Source organism: Cucurbita pepo, chromosome 10 (genome assembly GCF_057944985.1).
Source record: "Cucurbita pepo subsp. pepo isolate OVF chromosome 10, ASM5794498v1, whole genome shotgun sequence".
Lineage (NCBI taxonomy): Eukaryota > Viridiplantae > Streptophyta > Magnoliopsida > Cucurbitales > Cucurbitaceae > Cucurbita > Cucurbita pepo.
Window position 1 is genome coordinate 8,706,703 of NC_141807.1, and position 27,328 is coordinate 8,734,030.

At 33.6% G+C, this 27,328-nt stretch overlaps 3 non-coding genes across 3 annotated transcripts; 2 read left to right on the forward strand and 1 right to left on the reverse strand.

Annotated features, from left to right (window-relative positions):
• Window positions 1-2,995: 2,995 nt before the first annotated feature.
• TRNAP-AGG (transfer RNA proline (anticodon AGG)) lies at window positions 2,996-3,067 on the reverse strand. Its single transcript has one exon. It is a non-coding gene; the product is annotated as a tRNA-Pro (tRNA).
• Window positions 3,068-10,104: 7,037 nt separating this feature from the next.
• TRNAF-GAA (transfer RNA phenylalanine (anticodon GAA)) lies at window positions 10,105-10,177 on the forward strand. The gene has a single exon. It is a non-coding gene; the product is annotated as a tRNA-Phe (tRNA).
• Window positions 10,178-22,395: 12,218 nt separating this feature from the next.
• On the forward strand, window positions 22,396-22,467 carry TRNAQ-UUG (transfer RNA glutamine (anticodon UUG)). The gene has a single exon. It is a non-coding gene; the product is annotated as a tRNA-Gln (tRNA).
• Window positions 22,468-27,328: the final 4,861 nt, after the last annotated feature.

Here is a 27,328-nt window from a genome sequence, read left to right on the forward strand (position 1 = left end):
ACTATATATTAAGTTGTTTATGGAATGTATCATCATTATTTCATTTATTTTCTTTGTTAATGAAATCCATGAGCAATTATTATTATATCTTTTAGATCTTTTAGATCTAGACCGCTGTTAAATTATTTACATAGGGTTTGCGGTAATTACTGTAGAGAGAAGAAAAAAGAATAGAAGTTATTTAAAGAATAGAAGTTATTTAAAGAATAGAAGTTAATTAAAGAATAGAAGTTAATTACTCTATAGAGAAGAAGAAATAATAGAATTACTATAGAGAGAAGAAAAAAAATAATAGAATTACTATAGAGAGAAGAAAAAAGAATAGAAGTTATTTTTATTTTCTAGAAGTTAATTACGGTAGAGATAGAAGAAAAAAGAATAGAATTACTGTAGAGAGAAGAAAAAAGAATAGAATTACTGTAGAGAGAAAAAAAAAGAATAGAATTACTGTAGAGAGAAGAAAAAAGAATAGAATTAGTGTAGAGAGAAGAAAAAAGAATAGAATTAGAGAGAAGAAAATCTAGAAGTTAATTACGGTAGAGATAGAAGAAAAAAGAATAGAATTACTGTATAGAGAAGAAAAAAGAATAGAATTACTGTAGAGAGAAGAAAAAGAGAGAAGAAAAAAGAATAGAATTACTGTAGAGAGAAGAAAAAAGAATAGAATTAGAGAGAAGAAAAAAGAATAAAATTATTAGAGAGAAGAAAAAAGAATAGAATTAGAGAGAAGAAAAAAAGAATAGAATTATTGTAGAGAGAAGAAAAAAGAATAGAATTAGAGAGAAGAAAAAAGAATAAAATTATTAGAGAGAAGAAAAAAGAATAGAATTAGAGAAGAAAAAAGAATAAAATTATTAGAGAGAAGAAAAAAGAATAGAATTAGAGAGAAGAAGAAAGAATAAAATTATTTTGAAATTCTTATTTTTTTCTTATTTTTTATTTTCTCTTATAAGTTTTAGTTAGAAGAAAAAAGAATAAAATTATTAGAGAGAAGAAAAAAAAGAATAGAATTAGAGAGAAGAAAAAAGAATAAAATTATTTTGAAATTCTTATTTTTTTCTTATTTTTTATTTTCTCTTATAAGTTTTAGTTAGAAGAAAAAAGAATAAAATTATTAGAGAGAAGAAAAAAAAGAATAGAATTAGAGAGAAGAAAAAAGAATAAAATTATTTTGAAATTCTTATTTTTTTCTTATTTTTTATAGTTTGATGGAACATTTTTTATTTTCTCTGGTAAGTTTTAGTTTGATGGAACATTTTTTATTTTCTCTTGTAAGTTTTAGTTTGATAGTTCCATTTGGGACATATATTACACATTTTTTATTTTCTCTTGTATGTTTTAGTTTGATAGTTCCATTTGGGACATATATTACACATTTTTTATTTTCTCTGGTAAGTTTTAGTTTGATAGTTCCATTTGGGACATATATTACACAAGTAAATGATATTAAGAGCATTATAAGTTTTAGTTTGATGGAACATTTTTTATTTTCTATGGTAAGTTTTAGTTTGATGGAATATTTTTTATTTTCTCTTGTAAGTTTTAGTTTGATAGTTCCATTTGGGACATATATTACACAAGTAAATGATATTAAGAGCATTATTATTAAATGATATTAAGAGCATTATAAGTTTTAGTTTGATGGAACATTTTTTATTTTCTCTTGTAAGTTTTAGTTTGATAGTTACATTTGGGACATATATTACACATTTTTTATTTTCTCTTGAATGTTTTAGTTTGATAGTTCCATTTGGGACATATATTACACATTTTTTATTTTCTCTTGTAAGTTTTAATTTGATAGTTCCATTTGGGACATATATTACACAAGTAAATGATATTAAGAGCATTATAAGTTTTAGTTTGATGAAACATTTTTTATTTTCTCTTGTAAGTTTTAGTTTGATAGTTCCATTTGGGACATATATTACACAAGTAAATGATATTAAGAGCATTATAAGTTTTAGTTTGATGGAACATTTTTTATTTTCTCTTGTAAGTTTTAGTTTGATGGAATATTTTTTATTTTCTCTTGTAAGTTTTAGTTTGATAGTTCCATTTGGGACATATATTACACAAGTAAATGATATTAAGAGCATTATTATTAAATGATATTAAGAGCATTATAAGTTTTAGTTTGATGGAACATTTTTTATTTTCTCTTGTAAGTTTTAGTTTGATAGTTCCATTTGGGACATATATTACACAAGTAAATGATATTAAGAGCATTATTATTAAATGATAATATACTAGGTTGAGACATATATCCATTTGGGACATATATTACACAAGTAAATGATATTAAGAGCATTATTATTAAATGATAATATACTAGGTTGAGACATATATCCATTTGGGACATATATTACACAAGTAAATGATATTAAGAGCATTATTATTAAATGATAATATACTAGGTTGAGACATATATCGTGGAGTACACAAGTAAATGGTAAATGATATTAAGAGCATTATTATTAAATGATATTAAGAGCATTATAAGTTTTAGTTTGATAGTTCCATTTGGGACATATATTACACAAGTAAATGATATTAAGAGCATTATTATTAAATGATAATATACTAGGTTGAGACATACATCCATTGGGGACATATATTACACAAGTAAATGATATTAAGAGCATTATTATTAAATGATAATATACTAGGTTGAGACATATATCGTGGAGTACACAAGTAAATGATATTAAAAGAGCATTATTATTAAATGATAATATACTAGGTTGAGACATATATCGTGGAGTACACAAGTAAATGATATTAAAAGAGCATTATTATTAAATGATAATATACTAGGTTGAGACATATATCGTGGAGTACACAAGTAAATGATATTAAAAGAGCATTATTATTAAATGATAATATACTAGGTTGAGACATATATCGTGGAGTACACAAGTAAATGATATTAAAAGAGCATTATCATTAAATGATAATACACTAGGTTGGCTCATCTTTTGATGACATGAACATAGGGGCATTCCGAGAATTGAACTCGGGACCTCTCGCACCCTAAGCGAGAATCATACCACTAGACCAAATGCCCTTTCTAAAAAAAAATGCAACATTTTTAACTCCTATTCAATATATTTTTTTCTCTCAAGTTTAAAATCTATTTTCTTGAGCGGTTGTTGGATTATAAAACAAAAAGTTGATGGTCTAGTATTTTACTTGTAAGTAAGGCTTGTAATATTGAATCAAACTAATCAGTTTGGGTTGGGTTGGATTTATTCGGCTCAGTTCATCAGTTTGTTAAATTTAATTCTTCTATTTTGCTTCGTATGACAAGAAAATGAAGTTGTATTGAATGTACCATAGTTTGATTTATGACAAACTCATATGAAATATAATTGCATTAATAGTACTAAGAGTTGGAGTCTATAAACATTTCATGAACTTAAGTGCAACTCATGCTTCACTAAAGACGAGATAAACTTTAGTTAACTAACTGGAACTTTAAATTACTTCATGTGGAGCTTCAATTACTCTATGTTAGCTCCTATCTTTAGGATTTACTAATTGGACAGAGTTCTTGGATTTAGGGGATTGTTTTATGTAATTTTCAACTACAACTTATGTTTTCAAATTTTTAGGTCATAATTTAGGTAGTGGTTGTATATTATGGATGAACACTAGAGTTTCTATCCCGTTCACCACAACTATTCTAGTTTTTGTTTGAAGGCTATAATTGTCATCTATGTTGTATGGCAATAAAATTTGTTTAGATGAAATTTTGGTTAAAGTTGCATATTTTACTTCTTGCGAGTAAAAAATTTGTTTCTTCGCATAATATGAATTTAGTTACAAAGTTTTTAGGAATAAGATGGAGAAAGAAATTTTCTTTCACAAGTTCATCTTTCTGGTTGTCTAATTGTGATTTTGCAAAAAGATTAACTAATATGAAATATCGAGGTAAATCAAGAATATATCCTACACGTCATTCAAGATGCAATAAAATTGAGTTAAATTGAACGCAGTTTTAGTTTCATGTTTAGTAGGTTCAAAATGAAGCATAATTGTATTAATGATATTAAAGAGAAATTCGTGTTTTATTAGAAGAGACCAACTTCATTTAAGGTACTAGGAGTTTAAACTACTTCCATTGTAATTTCAATCACTCCACAATGATTACAAATTTAGGGTTGGCTAATTGGACATCAATTATCAACTTTAGGTTATAATTTAGGTAGTAGCCATTATAATATTGATAACTCTCTAAAAGTAGAGTTATATCAAGTCTTTTTATAGTTAATATTGCACCCTTATTCACAATTTTCTCATTTATTACCCATTTATTCTACTTAGTGAGCATGAAATCGTTTATTGCAGTCTAACATGAAAAAAAAAATATGATTTGGCATAAATCGATCTTAATTGTATATTTAGTTGAGTTATATGGTAAAATTTCAGACATCTATGCTGAACCATGTGGGAGTAGCAAATTTGGAAACAAATGGGGGATGACATGAAAATTTTAAATCCACATCATCAGTCCAAGTGGGTCATTGACTACCCAATGAGGAACATCCTATGTGGATTACTTATTCCTCTTCAGCCCTAAAGGGGAACCCATGCTCAATATGAAAGGAAAAGGAAGACCAAGAGGAGAGGAGCCACATTTTGGGGGAGAAAATCGAATTACACAGCAGCAGCCTCTGCTGTGAAACGAGAGAAGAAGAAGAAAACACTAATCCAGCAGCTGTTGACAGCAGAAAGAAAAGAAGACCAACAAGGATTGATTAGGGCAAAGAGGTGGACGTGAGAGCTCAAGAGAAGGGAACTTCCATTGACGAACGGCAACAAACCGGGATAACTCTCTATTTTCTTATTCCATCAATTTTACATGATGAAGATGCGGATTCCTTTGTTTAATTCAGTTTGTATGGAGAGCTAAACTTAATAGGGGAGGCGAGAGAGTTTTATATAGTTTAAGTATGTTGACGGTATGATTTTAGTTTATTAAAGAGTTGTTGTTAATAGCCCTAAGCAATGCTCCTAACGTTCTATTAACCACCTTAGTTTGCTCGTTAATCTGAAGATGACATGTAGTTGAAAACAATAATTTGTTACCCAATTTATGACTTAATATTCTTATAAATAATAGCCCTAAGTGATGCTCATAATATTTTGTTACCCAATTTAGTATTCCAAATGTGACTTAAAAATTTAACATCCCTATCTTTTTTTGTGCAGCAAACATTGGCAACATTGACTACAAAACTTATAAACATCGTGCTTCATGGCAAAGGTCATATGGATTGTGATGAGCATTTTCTCCCATATATTGGTTTCGCTAACTAAAGTTTTCCAATAACTCCCAAACTTCATTACCTTATATAACCTCTTGGGATAAGGATTCATATAAAATTTCATAAAATAAGATCTACCGATGAATTTCATAGCATTTGAAGGTCATCTAGGTCATGAACCGAAGGTAAATTACCTTAGGGGCACTATGGTCATTTTACACTGTTTCTTGGTTTACCTACTTATCCTTATCCAATGACCACCAAATTTCATATCTAACCTCAACATACTATAATATGCTCAGTATTAAAATTTGATAGGCAGCGGAGCTCATATAGTGGGTTATTTTAACGTTACTTAAATCTCGAGCTATTTGATCGGTTCAGGGTCTTAACTCACGGTTCTTTGGGTTTTTCTTTCATATATCCTTAATTCATACTTGGTTTAGGGTTCATATGAAAATCCAAGCGATTTTTAGAAGTATTTCTTAACAAAAAGTCCAAGGTGGCTACTTGCCTCGTCGTCGATGTTTGGGACGTCCATTCTTGAGCTTCCAGTATCTAAATTACTTCAAAATTTCCTTCCACGTACTCCTTATTGTGTCTAATTTACTTTTGTCAATATTTACTTCAAAATATTTACTTTTGAATCTCCAAATGGTCTTGGGTAGCTTGTTTTACGATGTTTCCTCTCTCAATTCCTTCATCAAGTTTACTCAACTTCTTCCTCTGAAGCTAGAGGATCCTTAATTTGAAGGAAAAGAGATCGTAGATAGGAATTCGACTCTTATCCCTAATTTAATTTCGAAACCTATTTCCTTCAATTCGACATGCTCTCGAGGTTACTTTTCTTTGTGATCTTCTATGGAAGCATTCCTTGGAGGTGTAGAAACTGATTGGAATCATTCTTGCTCGACGAATCATCATGTATCCTCGGATTGGATTTTCAAGTTTTTCTTGAAGTTCTTCAATGGTTGATTGAATTGGGGGAATGGTTTCTAGGCTCTTTCAACACTATATTCCTTCATCGAACTTGTGGGTAATCTTGTTGAGAAACGGTAGGAATACGTTTGAAGAGAAATGGTGGAAGATTGCTCTCAAATTTGGAAGAAATCTGAAAGTAGGAGACCCATAATCTAAACGCTTATTGCCCTCGATTGAGGGATCGACCTTTCTCGATTCTTATTCCGTATTGTTTCTCCTACTTCAGACTTTATAGGAGGAGCTTAAACCGACATTGAGAGATCTAGATTCTTCGTTATTTAGAAGTTTGAAGAGAAATGGTGGAGGATTGCTCTCGAATTTGGAAGAAATCTGAGAGTAGGAGACCCACAATCTAAACGCTTATTGCCTTCGATTGGGGGATCGACCTTTCTCGATTCTTATTCCGTATTGTTGCTCCTACTTCAGACTTTATAGGAGGAGCTCAAACCAACATTGAGAGCTCCAGATTATTCGTTATTTAGATATCGAACTTTCTGGATAATTTTTCGAAGATATCAACTCCGATCATAGCCTTACCGACCTTGGCTTTGAATACTAGTCGTTGGATGTGATGATCCGTGCGTGTTCGTTCTAGATCATATCAAATTTTGGAGGAGATCCGACGGTTGAAATTTGTGTTCGAAGGATTTTGCTCGGATGGCCACGGTAGATGCTCTGATTCTAATTAGAGTGGCATTTCTATAATTATCCATTCTTCTAGGGGTATTTTGGTAATTTGCCACTTTCCGAATATTTTATTATTATTTTTCTGGAAAAATCCATAATTTTTCTACAAATTCCTTGTCGCTTTTTTTTTTTATTTATCATTTTTCGCTTATTTTGAATCAAGAGAAGAACAAAAAAATACTAGATTAAAAATAGAGGTTAGTCCATGGCCCACACTCCAAAGTCAACTCTCATCCACGACCAACTCTTAGTTACTTAATAAAAAATGATAAACATGGAGTGAGTAAAACTTAGTAAGTAGCCTACTCGTAGGTTCTTAATCGCGACCTTAAGCTAGGATATTACTTCTTGTTATGTTTTCAGGATCTTAGAACTTAGAGGCCATCGTGTCATGTATCATATACTGATCCTGAAAACCTTCCTCTAAAATAACCTTCAATTTTCTCCCCATGAACACATGAGTGATGTCGTCATAATCATGTAATCCTACTGGTAAATCGTGGTGCAGGACATCTTGTTTAGCTGATGGGAAAGGTAGGCCTATCATAACATCCAGCTCATGATACATATTGCAGGACATCCTACCTAAAGAGGAATAGGGGCCTTTTAGTACACATCGTAATGCAGATAATGGTTACTTATGGGTATGGATCCTAGCAACTTATTTAGCATGTTATTCACATAGTTCTAGGTCCTTGATACATGGATTATTGATGAACCTAGGTTTATACATAATGTCATGGGTTAGGCTTTAGGAGTTGAGGTTTTAGCTTAGGAAAACATTAGAGGGTAACCTAACGTGGACTAATTCGTGTGAAAACCTACTAGCACTTTGAGGACCTCTTTCCTTCACCAAACTTATGGGTAAACTTATTTAGAAGGTGCAGGAACAAGTTTGGAAATGAATAGTGGACTATAGTTCTCGAATTCTAGGTAAACCCATGAACACGATGCCCCAAAACAAAAAACTTGTATCTCTCGATTGGGTACTCGATTAAGCTTGCTTCTTGCCCCTAATAGTCTTCCCTTATTCATAATTTATAGACGGATTTTCCACTACCATTGAAACGTCTAGAATTTCTATAATTTCATTCTTGATTTTTCTGAATCTTCTACCAGAAAAGTCTTCTCCGATCGGAGCCTTCCTTTTTTAAGCAACTTGTAATTCTTATTCTATAAAAAATTTAATGATTCGGAAAGTTTATACAAATTAGAAAAAGTACCATTTTCTCAATGTTTTTTCAATTTTACTTGTTCTTTACTTCTAGATACAACCTAGTAGGGATTATACACTATCTCTTATTGGAGACCTTGAGTGTTGCAAATTCTCCTCTCTTTTGAAAACTTTCAGTCATCGAAAGTGTTTATTCTAAAATAGATCAAGGTACAAGGTTCTTATTTTCCTTCTGTTTCCCAAGTGGCTTCTTTTACTCTATGATTCTTCCATAGGACCTTAAGAAGAGAGATTTCCTTGTTTCTCAATCATTTGACTTTCTTGTCTATTATTTGAATCGGGTCTTTTTTATACGTTAGGTCATCTCTCAAGAAGAGAGTTTCATGAGCCAGTACGTGTGAACGATCTAGGGTATACTTCAGTAGTATGGATACATGAAAGATATTATGTACTGCAGACAAGTTTGGGCATTGCCCGATTCTATAGGCCACAGATCCAATCCTTTCTAATATCTCAAAGGGACGGATAAACCTAGGGCTTAGCTTCCCCTTTTTACCCTACCTGAGCACCCCTCTCATGGGGTGCTACCTTTAGGAATATATGATCCCCTACCTACAATTCCATGTTCTTGCGCCTTAGGTCTGCATAGCTTTTCTCTCGGCTTTGTGCGGTTTGTATCCTAGCTTTAATCTTCTAGACTGCGGCGTTGGTAATTTGCACCAACTCTGGCCCAATAGTTGTCGTTTGCCCCCCTTCTTCCCAAAAGATAAGGGACCAAAATTTTCGTCCATAGAGAACCCCGTATGTGGCCATTTATATGGTGGCTTGGCAAGTATTATTATAAGTGAATTTCATAAGGGGTAGGTACTTATCCGAGCTTCCTGCAAAATCCATCACATATACCCTCAACATGTCTTCCAATATTTGCTTGAGCATTTCTGTTTGACCATCTGTTTATGGGTGGAATGTCGTACTATAACTGCGTACCCAATGCCTTAGTTGAATTTTCCAGAAGCGAGATTTAAATCTGGCATCTCGGTCTAATACTATTGCCTTTTGTTGAATTTCCAGAAGCGTACCCAATACCTTTACTGATAAATATTCATTTTTAATGTTAGCAAGAGTAGCTCAGTTGGGAGATTGTTATACTGAAGATTTGAAGGTCACACGTGTTTTATCCACGTTCAACGCACCTAATAAAAGTTTATTACCTAACTATACAATCTAAAAACATAACTTGCTTATTCAATCTAAAATTAGTAATTATTTCTTTTTTAAAAATAATGAATTAGCGGAAATACCTTTACTTATGAATTTTCATTTTTAATATTAGCAGGGATAACTCTGTTGGGAGAGCGTCAGACTGAAGATTTGAAGGTCACGTGTTTGATCTCCACGTTCACCGCACCTGATTCTAGTTGCATAACCCGACTATTCAATCTAAAATTAGTCATTATTCCTTTCTGAAATCTCAATGAATTATCGGAAATACCTAACGTGTTCTAGTTCACCGCACCTTAAACAAGTTGGATAACTTGAATATCTTATTAAAAATTACTGATTATTTCTATATTTCAATGAACTAGTGAACCTTTACTGATGAATTTTCATTTTTAATGTTAGTGTGGATAGCTCAGTTGAGATAGTGTTAGATTGAAGATCTAAAGATCTCGTGTTCGATCCATGTTCACCACACATGGTTCACGGTGCATAATTTGACTATTCAATATAAAATTAGTGATTATTTCTTTCTAACATTTCAATTAATTAGTGGAAATACCTTTACTTAAAACTTAAAATCTTTCATTTTTAATGTTAGCGGGGATAGCTCAGTTTGGAGAGCGTCAGATTTAAGATTTGAAGGTCACGTGTTCGATCTCCACGTTCACCGCACCCCTGACTATTCAATAAAAAAATTAGTCATTATTTCTTTTTAAAATCTCAATGAATCAGCGAAATACCTTTACTGATGAATTTTCATTTCCAATGTTTGCGGGGATAGCTTAGTTGGGAGAGCGTTAGACTGAAGATTTGAAGGTCATGTGTTCGATCCACGTTCACCGCACTTTGTTAGGTTGTATAATTTGAATATTCTTTCTAATTAGTGATATAATGAATGAGTGGAAATACCTTTACTTATGAATTTTCAATTTTAATATTAGCGTGGATAGCTCAGGGAGTGCGTCATATTGAAGATTTAAAGGTAACGCTTGATCCACGTTCACTGCATTAGCGATTATTTCTTTTTGAATTTTTAATTTTAATATTAGCGTGGATAGCTCAGGGAGTGCGTCATATTGAAGATTTAAAGGTAACGCTTGATCCACGTTCACTGCATTAGCGATTATTTCTTTTTGAATTTTCAATTTTAATATTAGCGTGGATAGCTCAGGGAGAGCGTCATATTGAAGATTTAAAGGTAATGTTTGATCCACGTTCACTGCATTAGCGATTATTTCTTTTTAAAATCTCAATCTCAATGAATTAGTAGAAGGAAGATTTAAAGGTAACGTTTCATCCACGTTCACTACATTAGCGATTATTTCTTTTTAAATTCTCAATCTCAATGAATTAGCAGAAGATCGATTATTTCTTTTTAAAATCTCAATGAATTAGCAGAAGATCTGTCACGTTTTTTATCGAACTGGCATAACTTGACTAAGTTGCATAACTTTACTATTCAATCTAAAACATGTGATTATTTATTTTTTATGTTATCTAGGATGGCTTAGTTTTATGAATTTTTATTTTTAATGTTAGTGGGGATAACTCAATTGGGAGGGTGTCAAACTAAAGATTTGAAGGTCGCATGTTTAATCTCCACGTTCACCGCACCTGTTTCCATTTGCATAAGCTAACTATTCAATAAAAAATAAACTAGTTATTATTTTTAAAATTTCAAAGAATAATGAATTAGCAGAAATACCTTTACACATGAATTTTGATTTTTAGTGTTAGCGGGGATAGCTTAGTTCGGACTGAATATCTGAAGGTTACATGTTTAATCCACGTTCACCGCACTTGGTTTATGTTGCATAAGTTCATTAAGTTGCATAACTTTATTCAATCTAAAATTAGTGATTATTTCTTTTAAAAATATAATGAATTAGCGGAAATACCTTTACTTATGATTTTTTTTTTCAAATATTAGCGAAGATAACTTAGTTTTGTGAGCGTCAGACTGAAAATGTGAAGGTCACGTGTTCGATCCACGTTCACCGCACCTGATTCAAGTCACATAACTTCACTCGTGACTATTCAATTTAAAATTAGTGATTATTTCCTTTTAAAATATCAATGAATTAGCTAAATACATGAGTTTTCATTTTTAATGTTAGCCCGTTAGATCCACGTTCATTGCACCTGATTCAAGTTGACTAAGTTGCATAATCTTGCTATTCAATCTAAAATTAGTGATTATTTCTTTTTAAAATCTCAATGATGTAGTGAAAATATCTTATTAACCGATGAATTTTTATTTTTAATGTTAGCGGGATAGCTCAGTTTGGAGAGCGTTCAAGTTGACTAAGTTGCATAACCTGGCTATAAAATCTAAAATTAGTGATTATTTCTTTTTAAAATCTCAATCAAGTAGTGAAAATATCTTAACCGATGAATTTTTATTTTTAATGTTAGCGGGGATAGCTCAGTTTGGAGAGCGTCATTGAAGATCTGAAAGTCACGTGAGAGCATCACTGAAGATCTGAACCACACGTGTTTGATCCACGTTCACCGCACCTAATTCAAGTTGACTAACTTGCATAACCTAAATATTCAATCTAAAATTAGTGATTAGGTCACGTGTTTGATCCATGTTCACTGCACCTGATTCAAGTTGACTAAGTTGCATAACCTCGCTATTCAATCTAAAATTAGAGATTATTTCTTTTTAAAATCTCAATGAAGTAGTGAAAATATCTTAACCGATGAATTTTTATTTTTAATGTTAGTGGGGATAGCTTAGTTTGGAGAGCGTCATTGAAGATCTGAAAGTCACGTGAGAGCATCACTGAAGATCTGAAAGTCACGTGTTTGATCCACGTTCACCGCACCTAATTAAAGTTGACTAACTTGCATAACCTAAATATTCAATCTAAAATGAGTGATTATTTCTTTTTAAAATTCTTGATTATTTAATCTAAATTTAGTAATTATTTCTTTTTAAAATTTCAGAATTTTCATTTTCAATGTTTCAGAATTTTCTTTTTAAAATTACTTGAAGGTTAGGTGTTGTTCGACCTTCACCACACGTGATTCAAGTAATATAACTTACTATCTTATCTAAATTTAGAGATGATTTCTTTTTAAAATTTCAATGAGTTAGCGTAAATAATTTTACTGATGAATTTTCATTTTAATGTTACTGTGGATAGCTCAATTGGGAGTGCGTTTGTAGATAGCGTGGATTCCTAATTCTTTATTTTACTATAAATGCTCTATAAGACATTTAGTAAAATGACTCATTTTATTGCATGGAACAATAAAATTGATCTTCCCTTAGAATTGTCAATACATTCTACTTTCAATGTTGCTAAGTTGAGTCCTTCTGATGTAGGTGATGATTTTTCTTATTCGAGGACGAATCCTAAAGAGGGGGATGATGATAAGAATCACAGTGTACATTCTACTTTCAATGTTGCTGAGTTGAATCCTTTTGATGTAGGTGATGATTTTTTTGATTCGAGGACGAATCCTTTTGAAGAGAGGGATGATGATAAGAATCACGGTGTTCCAACTGGACCTATTACACAACCCAAGGCCAAGAAGATTCAACAAGCATTCATACTTCATCTACAAAATTGGATAGGCTAGGTTCAACCATCATTTCATGTGTGACAAGTTAATTCGTTTGAGTCAAGACCATTTGGAGATTCAAAAGTAAATATTTGCATGGTTGAAGTAGCGGATGAAGTTGCAAGCATCATTTCATGAGTCGTTAGAAAACTTTATTTCTTATTTTAATTTCATAAAGTTTGTAATGCTCAAATTGACTTCGTCTTCTGTGGAGATCTAAAGGGATCGAGATTAAATCACGGCCACTAACTTCTTTTGTAGGGAGACTATAAATACCCACACATTATTATGTAAAAGCATATTTGTGATCAATGAAATTGATATCTCAAGTTGAGATGATCCCCCGTGTAGAAATTCGAGCATATCTTTGTCATTTCTAAGTTTTATGCAATTCTTGTGGTACATTGCATCTGAGTCATTCAATCAAGCCTTGATCAAATTCGATTGTGGAGTGACTCAATTTAGAAAAAGGTTTCATAATCTAATTCTAGCTATCTCTTGGTTGATCCAAATTTTGTATAAGAAGGAGCGTCGATTGCATCGATTCCATCAACAGTCTTCCCATGAGTTTATGGTGCATGACCCATTTTTTATACCATCCACCTTCGAGCGCCACCATAGTTTTGCATCGTTCATGAGATGCATTGCGACCAACATAACTCTTAGGTCGTATGAGCAAGTTCAAGTAACCTTCAAGTATTGTTTTACGTCAAAAATAAAGCTTTTTAATTCCATAGCATCCCGGTTTTCATTTAAGGGGTTGTGTTCATGGATTTTAAGTTTGTTAAGCCCACATGAACTTGGCTTGAGGTGTGGTTCTCTACAGCCCAACTTGTCAAACTCACTCGGGCGCTCAACAACCATGATGTCGTTCAACAAGAGAGACCTCGAAAACGACTGGATTATCGCATTAACCATTTGAATCACCTGCTCATTTCAACCATGACGTCGTTCAACAAGAGAGACCTCGAAAATGACTGGATTATCGCGTTAACCATTTGAATTACCTGCTCATCTCAACTATGATGTCGTTCAACAAGAGAGACCTCGAAAACAACTGGATTATCGCATTAACCATTTGAAATTGAACAAAATATCTATAACATAACTCTAACAAAGGTACGAAGTTCATAAAAGTCTTTTTAGTCTAAGATAGAAACTGTAAAATAAAATGAAATAAGAGAATAATATTCCATTGCATGACCCATGAGTTTATGGTGCATGACCCATTTTCTATATCATCCACCTTCGAGCTCCACCGTCCATGAGAGGCATTGTGGCCAACGTAACTCTTAGGTTCTATGAGCAAGTTCCTGTAACCTTCAAGTATTGTTCTACGTAAAAAATAAAGCTTTTTAATTCCTTAGCATCCTGGTTCCCTTTTAAGGGTTTGTGTTTTTGGATTTTCAGTTTGTTAAGCCCAACATGAGCTTGGCTTGGGGTGTGGTTCTCTACGACCCTCCTTGTCAAACTCACTCTAGTGCTCATCTCAGTCATCTCAGCAATGATGACGTTCAACAAAAGAGACCTTGAAAACGACCAGATTATCACATTAACCATTTGAATGACCGCAACCTCACTTGTTGAAATTGAACTAAATATCTATGACATAACACTATTAAAGGTTCAAAGTTCATAAAAGTCCTTTTAATCTAAGATACTATTGAACTTGACCATTATAGTGCCTCTCAAACCAAGTTCATAAAAGTCTTTTGAATTTAAGATACTATTGAACTCATCTATTATAGTGCTTCTCAAACCTAGGTAAAGTTTAAATATAATTGGTGACAAAAGATGAAACTATAAAATAAACGAAATAAGAAAATAAAATTTCATTTTCGAGAATCGAACTCGGGTCTCCTCGATGAAAGCTAGATCTTCTGTGTAATGTCTAACTCTTCGACACGTTTTTTTTTATGTGTGTGATAGAGTTCTCAAAGATACCGCTACGTTTTTTGTTGTTTGATCATGCGGCTCTTTCTTCAAAAGAGTCAACATCAAACATTAGGTATTTGATTGGAAACCCATATAGGGGAGCGTCGATTGCTTCAATTCCATCAATGGTCTTCCCATGATTTTTTTGTGCATGACCATTTTTTTATACAATTCACCTTCAAGCGCCACCATAGTTTTGCATCGTCCATGAGATGCATTGTAGGCCAATGTAACTCTCAGGTCCTCTGAGCAAGTTCCTATAGTCTTGAAGTATAATATCAAAACATATTAACGTATTTGATATGTTAAATATTAAAATAATTGATGTGTATCATAAACATTAAATAAAAATATATATTTGAAATTTGAATGAGATTCATATTAATTAAACATATATTATGATATTCTACGACATTTTAATATTATTGAAATAAGATATTATATCTTAATGTATTAGGCATTTGACAAAAATTATCACAAGTTCACTTTAAATAGAACCCTAGGGTTAAGTCAAAAAGCATCAAACACTAAATACTGTGACATTTTAGGTGATATTTTGCAGAGGAAGCTAATAAGGTCTTCAAAGAGCATGTGGTCATGTCTGGCATTTTAGGTTAACAACATGGTGAAAAGAAACCAGAAATTCTTATACTCGTAATTAACTTCAAACCTTGAATAAGGTTTTAGAATAAATAAGATATCCAATCCAAAACAAAAATGATTTGATAAAAAGAATTTAGAGTCAAATGTTTTTATAAAATTCGACATGAAATTGGGATTTCGAAAAATTCTAGTTTCCTAAAAGGACAAATATAAAATAGCATTTAATGTCCAATTTAGAAAATATGACAGGAACGTCATGCCATTTAGGCTAAATAACGCTCCATCCGAATTTCAGAAGATTATGAATGATATTTTCAATCCTTTCAAAAAAATTCAATAGTTTATATCGATGATGTGTTGATATTTTCTAAAACCATTAAGATCAACACTTTAAACATCTACATACATTCATTAATGTAATCAAAAGAAATCAGCTAGTTGTGTCCATACCCAAAATCAAATAATATCAAACTCAGATAGGTTTTCTTGGATTTTAAATTTATTTGAGCCTTATTAAAACCCATCCAATGGTCTTTGTCTCAAACTTTGGTGATGACGTATCCTAGAAAAGCAAACTTCAAAAAAATTTTAGGTTCTCTCAATTACGTGTCTTATATCCTTCAAGATATCACGCACATTTACAAATGTCTTGATCAGTGTCTTCAAAATAATACTAAGTCTTGATTTATAAGGGATATCTCTACAACCCAAAAAAATCAATTCATTAGTCAAATAAACTCTCTGCTTAAGTCTTATTGACCCAAGGGCAGATCTCATAATGAAACCTGACGCATCAAATATCGGATATGGAGGTATCTAAAATTGTCAAAGAGGACAGAGAATCAATTATCATATTTCATTCAAAAGCCTCCAATAATACCATACAAATTACAAAATAGTAAAAAAAAAAAAAAAAAAAAAAATATTATTTCCATTATACTCTGTGTACAAAAATTTTAAAGAAAATTTAAATAACAAAACTATTAAAATCTATTCGAGAGTCAAATTTAGTTTTAGAAAAAGAAGGGAATAATCTTGTTTCAAACTAAAAAATAATTTTGCTAGATAGAAGTAAATTTTGTTGTGGTTTGATTTTAAAATTCGACCTATAAAAGAAGTTGAAAACACCTTGGGGGATTACCTATGGGAGAATTTCTAACAAAGTCTCTCTTCTCTCCTCTGTCTTCTTAAACTGATACTAATCCAACCAATCATTTATACATGGACTCAAAAGTTCAATTACCTATAAAAGAAGTTGAAAACACGTTGTGAAAGTATCTAAGGATACTATGACCTCTAGCTTTCCAAAATTTAGCATTGTGGCGCTTACCAAAATCGCTACCAAAATAAAGTTTAACAAGTGGTTCTATGGTGTAGTGGTTAGTACTTTCGACTTTGAAGCCAACTACCTGTGTTTAATTCCCGATAGGTAATCCACCAATTTATATAAAATTGGTCCATAGCCGATTCGGTAGGGTCACTTTTGGACCGATAATCTGTAGAAGGGGTCACTAAGGTTGAGATCATATAAAATTGGACCATAGCTCAATGTTAGAGCATTTGATTGCAGATCAAGAGGTCACCAATTCAAACCTAGTTGAGCCCTGTTAGGTTATGGAGCCTGCTGCTATATATTGGTCAACGGTTATATCCGGTAAAACTATATTTGGTAAAGGTATATCCAGTAAAGCTATATTTTGTAAAGCTATATCTGGTAAAGCTACGTAGGATAAATAGCTATATACAGTAGATGGTTAAATCGGGTAAAACTATATATAGTAAATGGCTATATATAGTAAATGGCTATATATAGTAGATGGATAAATCTGGTAAACCTATATATAGTAAACTTAACTATATATATATATACCATCCGCCAGAGCTTTACTACGTAGGATAAATAGCTATATACAGTAGATGGTTAAATCGGGTAAAACTATATATAGTAAATGGCTATATATAGTAAATGGCTATATATAGTAGATGGATAAATCTGGTAAACCTATATATAGTAAACTTAACTATATATATATATACCATCCGCCAGAGCTTTGAAAAGTACTTTCTATTCTCTGTAATTCTCTCTTACTATACATACGTGGAGTCATCAATAGAAAAATCCTTTTAGTCAGAGTTCTCCTTGCACTTTTCTCTATCCTGTTCTTTGTGTTCATCTAGATCGAGCATTTGCGTTGTTGTGCGATCCCAACAACTGGTATCAGAGCTAGGCGAAATTCACCACGATCTGTGAAGATGGAAAGTTCAAAGATTGGAATTGAGAAGTTCGATGGATCCGATTTTGGTTTCTGGATGATGCAGATTGAAGATTATCTGTACCAGAAAGATCTTCACGAACCTCTGTTGGGAGTGAAGCCGGAATCCATGACCATGGAACAGTGGAAGCTCAAGGATCGACAAGCCTTGGGGCTGATTCGGTTGACGCTATCCAGAAACGTGGCGTTCAACATTATCAAGTAGAAGACAACGTCAGATCTATTGAAGGCGCTGTCAAATATGTATGAAAAACCATCGGCTATGAACAAGGTGTATTTGATGTGGAGATTGTTCAATCTACAAATGTCTGAAGGTGAACCTGTTGCTGATCATATAAATGAATTCAATATGATCATGAGTCAACTGAGTTCGGTGGAAATTAATTTCGAAGATGAAATTAAAGCGTTGATTTTGATGTCATCCTTACCCGAGTCATGGGATACTGTTGTTGCCGCAATCAGCAGTTCCCGAGGATCTGATAAACTGAAGTTTTGTGAAATTTGAGATGTAGTTCTCAGCGAAAGTATTCGCAAACGGGAAACTGGAGATTCATCAGACAATGCTCTCAGTGTTGATCGAAGGGGAAGAAGTAAACCGAAGGGCCCAAACAGAGGGCGATCAAAATCAAAGAACCGAGAAAAATCTCCAAATAGACCAAACGTAACGTGTTGGAATTGTGGAGAAAAAGGTCACTTTTGGACAGGTTGTACCAGACCAAAGAGAAAGCAGAATCACATATCTGGAGATGTGATGATTCTATAAATTCAGCAGAAGACATTAGGGATGCTCTAATCCTCAGCGTGGACAGTTCGATTGAATCCTGGATTTTGGATTCAGGTGCATCTTTTCATTCATCTCCAAATTAAGAGTTGTTTTGGAATTTCAAGTCTGGAAATTCGAGAAGGTGTTTCTTGCCGACAACAAAGATTTGGAGATTAAAGGAAAAGAAGATGTCTGCATAAAAACTCGAGCAGGAAATCAGTGGACATTAAAGGATGTCAGATATATTCCTGGTCTCTGAAGGAACCTGATCTTTATTGGTCAGTTGGACAACACAGGTTATGCAACAAAGTTAGGGAAGAGTTCGTGGAAAATTATGAAGGGTGCTACGGTGGTAGCACGTGGCTTAAAATCTGGAACCTTATACACCACTGCAGGGTGTATGAACATAGCTGCTGTTGCTGAGAGTGCTTCAAATTCAAGTCTACACCACAATAGACTTGAACCTATGAGCGCGAAAGGAATGAAGAGGCTGGCTGCAAAAAGAGTTTTAGATGGTCTGAAATCTGTTGATGTGGGTCGTTGTGAGAACTACGTTATGAGCAAGCAGAAATGAATTAGCTTCACAAGGACCGCCAGAAAATTGAAGAAAGTGCGATTGAAAATGGAACCAGATGTGGAGCAAGGTTCCAAGACCACGAAGACAGTGGGAGTTGAGCTTGAGTTGCAGGGAAACTCACCTAGTGTTGTTATAGCAGATACTCAAGAAACTCCTGAGACTACTGCTGAGGAACAAGATGTGGAGCAAGGTTCCAAGACAACAAAGCAAGTGGGAGTTGAGGTTGAGTTGCGGAGAAAATCACCTCCTGAGGTTGTTGCGGAGGAATCAGTAGTGGAGTAACTGACACCTGAACTGGTGTTGAGAAGATCATCATGTACTATCAGAGTACCAGATATGTATGTACCTTCATTACACTATCTGTTGCTGATGAAAGGGAACCACAACCCTTTGATGAGACCCTACAGTTGGAGGATACAACCAAGTAGGAGCAAGCCATGGATGATGGGACGTCTAGGCTTAAAAAATGCGTTGTACTGAGATTGAGTACGTGGCAATAGTTGAAGCGGGAAAGAAGACGATATGGATGACTGACTATCTGGAAGAATGGGCAAGAAGCAGCACGAAGATTCTTAACAGAAATAGTCAGAGTGTCATACAGTTGGCGAAGGAACCCGGTCTATCATTTAAAGAGAAAACACATAAGACGATACCATTTCACTTGTAGGTTAATGAAAGATGGTGATGTGTTTGGAGAAGATAGAGGGTGCAAAGAATCCAGCAAACATGTTGACAAAATGTGTTGATGTTGGAATATTGAGGTTGTGCAAAGCCTCAATTGATATGGTGCCATGAAGACCATGAAGATGCTCATGGTCGTTTGAGAATGAAATTCTTGGTTGACTAGATCAGTCTCCAAGTGGGAGAATTGTTAGGTTATGGAGCCTACAGCTTATTTATAGCTTGGTCAACGGTTATATCGGGTAAAGCTATATTTAGTAAAGCTATATTCGGTACAGCTATATTTGGTAAAACTATATTCGGTAAACCTATATATGGTAAATAGCTATATATAGTAGATGGTTAAATCGGGTAAAGCTATATATAGTAAATGGCTATATATAGTAGATAGTTAAATCTGGTAAACCTATATATAGTAAACTGAACTATATATATATCCCGTCCGCCTAGAGCTTTGAAAAGTACTTTCTATTCTCTGTAATTCTCTCTTACTGTACATACGTGAAGTCATCAATAGAAAAATTCTTTTAGCTAGAGTTCTCCTTGCACTTTTCTCTAAAATGTTCTTTGTGTTCATCTAGATCGAGTGTGTACGTTGTTGTGCGATCCTAACAGGCCCTTCTATCTTGGATAGAAATTTGTTACACTTTTCGGACCGACACTGTCTAAGGGGTCACTAGGGTTAAAATTCTACAAAATGGATCCATGGCTCAGTGGTAGAGAATTTGACCGGTCACCCGTTTGAACTTGGTTGGGCCCTTTTATTTTGGAGAGACACTTTTTACACTTTTAGACTGACACTCTGTAGAAGGGGTCACTCAGGTTGAAATTATGCAAAATGGGTCTATGGCTCAGTGGTAAAGCATTTGATTGCAGATCAAGAGGTCACCCGTTCGAATTTGGTTGGGCCCTTTTATCATTCTACTTTGTTTTCAACCTCTTTTAACTTGCAATCCGTGCTTGCAGAAGCCACCGAAATGTGAGTTTGTAACCCATCCGGTAGGGTTCTTGGAATGATTCTCTAGATTATCCCTTCCATGTTGGGAGTCGGGCCATAGGTCTTGGGTGAAGGAACCGTTTGTTTTCTATTGTCTTTGAGATAACAATTCTTTTCTATTTTATATAAATTTTTTAAATATGGGTTCATTTCCAAATGCATGCTAACACCGTTATTGTTGAATAAATGACATGAAACTAGTTTCACATAGTAACGTTGCCTTTTGCTCCTATTGGTGGAAGGATAATAGGTCGATTATACCTATAGGGTAGTTTTAAGCGTGACAACGAGACTAATTTTTTTTTTTTTTAGTTAAAAATTAGAATTATAACAATCTGCCTAAAACCCTCCGACTAATTTTGCTTCATTTCTAAATGCAAGCAGACAAAGTAGAAAAATGAAAACATGTAAATTGTAAACTCAAACATTTTAATGAAATAAATAAGTTTTGATGGTACCAATGCTAACCAGAAAACAATCAACCAAATTTATTTCGAACATAGAAAACTTCATGTCTCCATCTTGTAAAGCCAATAAACAAAATGGCCTAATATAGTAGAGAAATAAAAAAATGTTACCCTCATCTGTGTTGTGCTGTTTCATTAGTGATCAATTGACGTTGATTTTGACCAATTCCTACTATTTTTTTTTTCTATATTTTGAAACTATTTTAAACACTTTTTTCTTGTACTCCTTATAATTTTACCTTTTAAGGTTGTAAATATTTGTGAACCGGTGACTATTATGATTATTAGTCAACTGAGTTATGTGGAAATAAAATTTGAAGATGAAATTAAAGTATTAATTTTAATGTCATCTTTACTTGAGTTTTGGGATATTGTTATTAATGAGATTCAATCTAATGCCATTAGTAATTCACAATGATAATATTCAAAATACTTGACAAAAAAGGATGGTCAACGTAAGATATTTGAAACAAATAAATATTTTGTCCTCTGTCATATATCAAATCACTCATTTGAAATTCCTTAATAATAAACGTGAAGTCTTACATCTTTTACAGTGAAAAGTTCCTTAAATAGAAGTTTTATTAGATACTTCTAAGCATTTAGAGATCAACTAGACACAAAGCTAAACATTCTAAAAAAGATTAGGGGTTAAACTTTTAAATTAACTTAATTTAAGAAACTTATGATTTTTATATTATCAAGAGTTTAATTGAGCTACGTCAACTCAATCTAATGGACCCAAGAATTGAACCAAACCAAACCAACTAGTTAGTAACATGATTTAGTGAAAGCATTTTCACGCAAAGTAGAAGCAATAATGGAGGGTTTGAAATAATATAGTTTTCACCCCTTGTTTCTAGAGTGAATATTGAAATAATATAGTTTTCATGTTAAGTTTTGCACGAAAGAAAGAAAGACGGGGATGTAAAGTATTATTTCAATTTGTTTGTAATATACAACAATATATAAATTAACTATAAGAAATATATAAAATTACATGTTCTCCAAGAGCTTCAATCAACACCGGAGGGTTACTTCTGCAACCACTCTAAAGGTGCTCAAGATCACAACGAGTTAGATAAAACAGCTCTAGAACTTTGAATCCAATAACTTGAGTTTGACTCATGATAGAATCTCCCTTCTTGTGGAATCGGCATAAAATAGAAAAACCATTCCAAAATAAATTTTTACGTTCTATGGTGTAGTGGTTAGCACTTTGGACTTTGAATCCAACGACCTGGGTTCAACTCCCGGTAGGACCTTTACGAAATGACCTTAATGTGAAAACACAGAATAAGGAACGACAACACAAGACATTTTAAAACAAAACGTTGTTACCACTTCCCATGAGTGCATAGGTGGCCATAGCATCCCACCTAAAAAGAAATAGGGGCCTCTATGCATAAGCTTTGAACTTATAAGTTGTGCACGTAGTATTTATTAGAGACCAAGGGTACATCTAGGTAAGTTGTTGTAATAGGGGCCTCCTTCCCATGAGTGCATAGGTGGCGTGTTGTCATAATCGTGGTATTTTAAAACAAAACGTTGTTACCACTTCCCATGAGTGCATAGGTGGCGTGTTGTCATAATCGTGGTATTTTAAAACAAAACGTTGGCGTGTTGTCATAATCGTGGTATTTTAAAACAAAACGTTGTTACCACTTCCCATGAGTGCATAGGTGGCGTGTTGTCATAATCGTGGTATTTTAAAACAAAACGTTGTTACCACTTCCCATCAGTGCATAGGTGGCGTGTTGTCATAATCGTGGTACGTTGTTACCACTTCCCATGAGTGCATAGGTGGCGTGTTGTCATAATCGTGGTAGGCTGCTCATGGTACATATACCATAGCATCCCACCTAAAGAGAAATAGGGGCCTCTATGCATAAGCTTGGAACTTATAAGTTGTTGTAATAGGGGCCTCTATGCATAAGCTTTGAACTTATAAGTTGTGCACGTAGTATTTATTAGAGACCAAGGGTACATCTAGGTAAGTTGTTGTAATAGGGGCCTCCTTCCCATGAGTGCATAGGTGGCGTGTTGTCATAATCGTGGTATTTTAAAACAAAACGTTGTTACCACTTCCCATGAGTGCATAGGTGGCGTGTTGTCATAATCGTGGTATTTTAAAACAAAACGTTGGCGTGTTGTCATAATCGTGGTATTTTAAAACAAAACGTTGTTACCACTTCCCATGAGTGCATAGGTGGCGTGTTGTCATAATCGTGGTATTTTAAAACAAAACGTTGTTAACACTTCCCATCAGTGCATAGGTGGCGTGTTGTCATAATCGTGGTACGTTGTTACCACTTCCCATGAGTGCATAGGTGGCGTGTTGTCATAATCGTGGTAGGCTGCTCATGGTACATATACCATAGCATCCCACCTAAAGAGAAATAGGGGCCTCTATGCATAAGCTTGGAACTTATAAGTTGTTGTAATAGGGGCCTCTATGCATAAGCTTTGAACTTATAAGTTGTGCACGTAGTATTTATTAGAGACCAAGGGTACATCTAGGTAAGTTGTTGTAATAGGGGCCTCTATGCATAAGCTTTGAACTTATAAGTTGTGCACGTAGTATTTATTAGAGACCAAGGGTACATCTAGGGAATCTATTATTTTAGGGATACCACTTTAGTTATCCTAGGAGGTAAAGTCATATGGATCGTGATGAGCATTTTCTCCCATATCTTGGTTTCACTAACTAAAGTTTTCCAATAACTCCGAAACTTCATTACCTTATATAACCTCTCGGGAAAAGGATTCATACAACATTTCATAAAATAAGATCTACTGAGAAAACCCGAGAAAAGGTAAACTTTTTAGTTGACTTGGACAGTTCAGCTGAACTGGCCGTATCATCGTTTTCTTCCTCTGAACAGGAAGAAGATGCACATTTTTCGCATCGCCGCCATCTGAAACTCGGCATGTACAGCCACATTTACAGTGTTTCTCTCCTCGATTTCTTTGTGAAACTTAAAGAAGGATGTTACAAGAAAGGGCTTGGGATTTATTTGATAATTTCTTGTGGATCGTAGCCTAAGATATTCGCTACAAAAGTTCATCCAAAATCTGATTATCGCTCGAGATAAAACAAAGGATTTCTTACTGGGTAGCCGATTCTAGGGGTTTCAAGGCCTTATTTCTTCATTGAACCTCTTCCATATCCTATCTTCAGGCTCAAGGAATTGGTTTGGAGGAACGTCTTTGAGTGTAGGACCTTAATTTCCAGAAACCGTTCTCGGTATGCAACTCACTCGAAACGCCAGATTTTCGATCTCGTGGATAGCTTATTCTACGACGTTTCAGCACTGGATTCCTTCATCAAGTTTACTCAACTTCTTTCTCTGAAGCTAGAGGAATCCTTAATTTGAAGGAAAAGAGATCGTAGATAGGAATTTTGACTCCTATCCCCAATTTAATTTTGAAACCTATTTCCTTCAATTTGGCACGCTCTCGAGGTTATTTTTCTTCGTGGTCTTCTATGGAAGCATTCCTTGGAGGTACAGAAACTGATTGGAATCATTCTTGCTCGACGAGTCATCATGTATCCTCGGGTTGGATTTTCAAGTTTTTCTTGAAGTTCTTCAATGGCGGATTGAATTGGGGGAATGGTTTCTAGGCACTTTCAGCACTCTATTCCTTCATAGAACTTGTGGGTAATCTTGTTGAGAAACAGTAGGAATAAGTTTGAAGAGAAATGGTGGAGGATTGCTCTCGAATTTCGAAGAAATCTGAGAGTAGGAGACCCATAATCTAAACGCTTATTGCCTTCGATTGGGGGATCGACCTTTCTCGATTCTGATTCCATATTGTTGCTCCTACTTTAGACTTTATAGGAGGAGCTTAAACTGATATTGAGAGCTCCAGATTCTTCGTTATTTAGAAGTTTGAAGAGAAATGGTGGAGGCTCTCGAATTTGGAAGAAATCTGAGAGTAGGAGAAACACAATCTAAACCTTTATTGCCTTCAATTGGGGGATCGACCTTTCTCGATTCTTATTCCGTATTGTTGCTCCTACTTTCGACTTTATAGGAGGAGCTTAAACCAACATCGAGAGCTCCAGAATCTTCGTTATTTAGAGATCGATCTTTCTGGATAATTTTTTTGTGATATCAACTCCGATCATGGCCTTATCGACCTTGGCTTTGCATACTAGTCGTTGGATGTGATGATCCGTGCGTGTTCGTTCTAGATCTTATCAAATTTTTGAGGACATCCGACGATTGAGATTTGAGTTCAAAAGATTTTGTTCGGATGGTCACGATAGATGCTCTGATTCTAATTGGAGTGGCATTTCGGTAATTATCCATTCTTCTAGGGGTATTTTGGTAATTTACCACTTTCCGAATATTTTATTATTATTTTTCTTGAAAAATCCAAAATTTTTCTACAAATTTCTCATCGCTTTTTTATCATTTTTCCCTTTTTTTTGAATCTTGAGATTCCTTTTAGATAAGGAATTACAAATCCGGAAAGATTTTTGATAATTGATAAAATGACTTTGATTTACTTTTTCGTTTCCAATCCTTTTCAAAAGGCCTTTAACTCCTTGAAATCACTTGTTAGGGTACACGAGTGACTTGACTAAGTCCTTTGTTCTTGCTTAATCCTTTAATTTTTTTCCTTTCTATCCATTGGGTCTTTCATGAGTGGCTTATTCTTATGGGAGATAATTTCCTTCATTTTTTGGGTGTTACATATACATACTCGTTACAAACACAAAATAAGAAGCAGACTTAAAAGAAGAACAAAAAATACTAGATTAAAAACAGAGGTTAGTCCATGGCTCACACTCCAAAGTCCGCTCTCACCCACGACCAACTCTTAGTTACTTAGAAAAAAAATGATAAACATGGAGTGAGTAAAACTTAGTAAGTAGCCTACTAGTAGGTTCTTAATGGCTACCTTAAGCTAGGATATTACTTCTTGTTATGTTTTCAGGATCTTATACTGATCTTGAAAATCTTCTCCTAAAATAACCTTCAATTTTATCCCCATGAACACAATTTTCACCCATCTATTTTTTTTAAACACTTTTGAAAGTTAACAGTAGTTTTGAAGCTTTTTTTTTTTTTTTTTGAAAATTCAACTGTATTTTTATAAAAAACAAATTAATAGTTTCTTTAGATTTTTTTTTTTTTTAAAGATTAAGTGTATTATTGAAACTTCTAAAAAAATTATGAGTATTTTTTTAGATAAAGTGCAAAGTTCAATGGTATTTTTATTAATTTAGCTTATAATTTAAAAAAAAATACAAATTTTTGTTGATTAAGTTAATATTAATTTTATTAAAATACATAACACCACATCAAAATTAATTTATTAGGAATAAAATTAAAACTAAAAAATCAATTTATTTTAAACTAAAAAATTAATTTATTTTAAAACTAAAAAGTATACTAAATTTGACTAAAACATCCCTTATCCCAACTATAAAGAATTTAATTCCAAGCTCTCTTCTAATAGACAAACGATTTATTAACATGTGTTGTAAAATTTCACTTCATCAATTTAAGTAGCGTTCAACTATAAATATCGAATTTTAAAGTATTCCTCGACAAAGTAAATCTGTTGAAACTATCTATCAAAGGTGTTCCACAATGAGTTGTGGAGAAGTGTTTCCTTCAATTCTAATTTCAATTAAGGATGTCAATGACAAAAAAGTGCAAGAGGCTAGAAGGTTTGTAGTGGAAGAAAATAACAAGAGTCATGGACATCGTTTTGTTTACAAGCTGTATCATGTGTCTTATTCATGGTTACTTAAATCTCGTTGAATTGGTGCGCCTTTCACATCAGAGACATTTGTGCCTTAAACCGAGCTCTTTGCAATAGCAAACTTATTAAAAACTCTTTGCTTGCTACAATATTTGCTTGACATAATTGGACCAAAGGACGTTATGGACGACCATAGCTCACTGTATTGGTCTCCAATCATGAAGTGTGACATCGGATCTTTGTGCATACCATATTCATTAACTATAATATGGCAAGAAATTTTTTATATTTTGACTAGGCATGCCATATTCTGTTGTTCTTATATATCTTTAGTTACCTGTGATTAAAGCAAAGAAGTATAGACATGGTTTCCAACCAACCCTTCCTTTATAGTTAGTTCGACGA